The sequence below is a fragment of the Lolium perenne genome, chromosome 1, assembly GCF_019359855.2.
Source record: "Lolium perenne isolate Kyuss_39 chromosome 1, Kyuss_2.0, whole genome shotgun sequence".
Taxonomy (NCBI): Eukaryota; Viridiplantae; Streptophyta; class Magnoliopsida; order Poales; family Poaceae; genus Lolium; species Lolium perenne.
Genome location: NC_067244.2, coordinates 256,260,368 through 256,263,943, shown reverse-complemented (window position 1 = coordinate 256,263,943; position 3,576 = coordinate 256,260,368). Strand labels below are relative to the sequence as shown.

The following is a 3,576-nucleotide window of genomic DNA, read 5'->3' as shown; positions in this document are numbered from 1 at the left end:
GCGGTCAAACTGCGCTCGATCGACCGTTTGCATACGCATCCTCTGGCCTTGCCGTCATTTTATTCAGCCGAGACATGAAAAACGACGGCCAATCTATGTTGAAAGTGGATGGTGGGTCGGCCGGCTCATCCTCCGGCGGCCAGCGGCGACGGAGAAAGGAACGATCGATCACGAGTATACACCACGTTTTGCACGTCGTGGCGCAACGGAAGAGTGCTGCGGCGTCATCCAGGCGTACCAGGATCTCGCGGATAAGGTCCTCCGGGAGTGTCACCGCCGCCGCTTCCATCTTCCGATAATCTGGTTTAGTTGGTGGCTTTTGACATATATGCGGTACGCCCTGCACCCGTATATTTGGACCGATGCGTATGCGTTCTCCGTTCTCCAATTCTATTTGGACTCATCTCCCAACCGCATCCAACTCCTAATTATCACCAGCGTAAAAGCCTCACATGTTTACCAAACAAAATGAAATGTAAAACCACTGCAATTAGATAATAACTGGCTAATCGAATCATATTGAACAGAGAAACCAACATACAGTAGTCTGCAGTCGTACTCAGGGTATCTCCCACTCAGGGTATCTCCACCAACGGGGCGATGTAAACGAACGCTGAGCGACCGTTTGCGTCCGCCGGGCCGAAAATGCGTCTGGCACCACCTCCAGCGGGGCGACGCATAGTGACGTCAGGTTTGCGTCTCTGCGGATGCTCCGCCCGGTCCTCGCTCGGGCCCGCCTGGTAGGGGCATAGATGTTTCGTCTTCCGCGGTATTACTTACGCGCGATGACAGCTTTCCAGGGCCGTGTTAATGGCGTGCCTCGGATTCCGTGCGTGCGCTGCTGGGCGGCGTCGCACTGGTAGGACATTGAAGGCGGTATGGCGTCCGAGCCTCTTAAAGGAACGCTGTCGGCGCCCATTTCCCTGACCACACCATTGCCACATCCCACCTTATCCACCCGACCGACGCCATGGGGAAGAAATGCTAGCCGTTCCGCAAGACCAAGAACGACCACGAGGCTAGCGGCTCGCGGTCCGGCAAGAAGCCACGGGTCAGGCGGTACGTCCGTATCGAGCTCGCGCGCCGCCTTTAGGAGGAAAACCGGCCGGTGCCATGGCCGGACGCAAACCTGCCAGGAGGAGGATGGGGACAAGGACGAGCAGCCGGAGCGCGCAGACTACGACCATGACGACAGCGGACCGGCGTGGGATCCGGAGACCTAGCCGCCAGACATTACCGAGGACGAGGCCATTGCCATGGCACTGGGCAATAGCGAGCTCGACGAGCTCAACGAGCTCACTTTGTGGGACGGGCTCGCAATCTAGCTCCGCGAGTCGGCGCTCGCACAGGGGAGGCCGCGACTCCTCCGGCCACGCCGACTGACATGGGCATCCCAAATGGGCCTGCCGAAGATGGTACCCGGGGTTTACTGGAGGCCCAATACCCGAAGAATAAGAAGATTCGGGAGCCCAAGATTTACTAAGGAAAGATAGTTGTAATAGGAAGTGTTGTTTGTAATCTGGCGGGATGAGTTAGAAACCGTCCCGGACTCTGTAAACTTGTATAGCACGAATCCCTCGGCTCCACCTCCTATATAAAGGGGGAGTCGAGGGACGAAGAATCAATCGAATCATTGTCTGCAAACCCTAGTTTTCATATTCGTCGAGTACTTTTCGGCTGAAACCTTCGAGATCTACTTACCCTCTACTTCCAACTAAACCCTAGCCTACAATCCATAGGCATTGACAAGTTGATACCTTGTCAATTGGCGCCGTCTGTGGAAACTAGAGGCGTAAGGAGCTGATCTCGATGGCACGCTCAAGATCTTCGACATCGTCAACCGCAAGCAACACAATGGATCGAGGTAAACAGATCGCTGCTGGTCTTGTCGATTTTGTTCCTCACCCACCCTCCCGTTTGGATGCATATGCGTATCTGGCGGAGCCCATGGAGATGACGTTCGGAAGGTTTCACTTTCGCGTCGAGAAGGAAGGATCGTATCGTGTCGAGCACTACTAGGAAAAGGCTTATAGCCGCACTTCTTACCACCGGCGAGTACGATTTAAAGATGCCGGCGGTAAGGCCTTCCAGGGACACCTCAGCTTACCGCCGGCAAGCTTGAACGGAAAACGCCGGGGGTACCTGCATTATCGCCGGCGAATTCGGTACGAAGGCGCCGGCGTTGTGTTGGGCTGCAAGACCACCGTTGGGTTTGGCGTTATCGCTGGCGAATGCAGCTCATTGACGCCGGGGTTGATGGGCCTTACCGCAGGCCAACACAGCTCGTAAGCGCCGGGGGTAATTTGGGCCAAAATTACCTCTCGTCCACTCGTTCCTTATCCTCACCCACGTGTCTCGTCTTCTCCGGTTCTCCCCACGAAATCCCCTCGCCACCCATTCAGAACACCGCCGCCTCCACTCCCCCACCAACAACACCTCCTCCCCAGCACCCAACTCTTTCTCCAGTGCCAGATCGGCCGCCGCCGCCTTTTCTCCTGCACCAGCTCCGACCCGACGCCGCCCCACCGGTTGACCTCGCCGTCGACACAGCCGGTTCTGCAACGCCGGCCCTACCGCAGCTCCCCCACATGGTGCGCGACGACGAGGCCCAGAAGGTGCGCTCCGGCATGTGCTCGCCCTGCCGCGACGACTTACCTTGACCCCGCCGACCGCCCAGGACCTCCTCGGCCGGCATCCAAAGGTAGATTTTTTCCCCTTTCATTGGTTCGCGCTCGAGTCTCTGTTGATTTATAACTCCTTTCTTCCTACTTACTGAAAAAGGGAGAGAAATTTGACGCCCAATGGAGTGGATCATCAGGTCGGCGGAGGAGGGACGAAGGGTGCTGGTGGTGCAGGCCGGCAGCGCCCGCGCTCCCAGGTGAAGGGCGGCGACCATGGCCTTGGCCTTGGCGCGGCTGTGGCGCCTCCATGACCATGAGCAGCCCGGGTGCTCCAAAGGTGAAGGGTGGCGGCCATGGGAAGATGTTGGTGCAGGTTCGAGAGATCGCATGCCCGTGCTCACAAGGCGACGGCCATGGCGACGGTGGGAGTAGAGGGAGCTGTGGTGGCGTAGGGCGTAGGGGAAGCAGAGCAACTGGATCTGAGCATCCGGACTCTGCCATACACCGTGAGCCCCTTGTTGTTTAGATCTGGCTATTCACGATGCAAGGATTCGTTGGATTTTTCCGCTTCTCTATGTAATTACTTCTTCTGTTTTTAATCTTTGTTGCTCCCTGAGATGGATTCGTTGCAGATCTAGCCCTTATGTGTTACTACAGCGAAAATTATTCTCAGTTCTTCATTGTCTATTCGATAATTGTTTGCTTAGAAGTTCATTAAGGCTAGATCTGCACATCAACATCAATGGAAAAATTCAGGCCAGACTTTTTACATCCACCATCACGGATTGTGTGGACCTGCTGTTTTTTTTTAATCCTATACGAACTTAGCGCTGGCGAATTGGCTTGTGCGGCGGGGGTAGTTGAAGCTAGTGCTGGCTAATACACGAAAGCGCCGGGGATAACATCACGTTACCGTTGGCGAAACGGAAGACGCCGGCGGTAACCACTTACCACC

General features: G+C 56.0%; 1 long non-coding RNA gene across 1 annotated transcript; it reads left to right on the top strand.

Moving 5' to 3' along the window:
• Positions 1-2,402: 2,402 nt before the first annotated feature.
• Positions 2,403-3,220, top strand: LOC127327556 (uncharacterized). The gene is made up of 2 exons (XR_007868609.2): positions 2,403-2,701; positions 2,782-3,220. It is a non-coding gene; the product is annotated as an uncharacterized lncRNA (long non-coding RNA).
• The last annotated feature ends 356 nt before the right edge of the window (positions 3,221-3,576 follow it).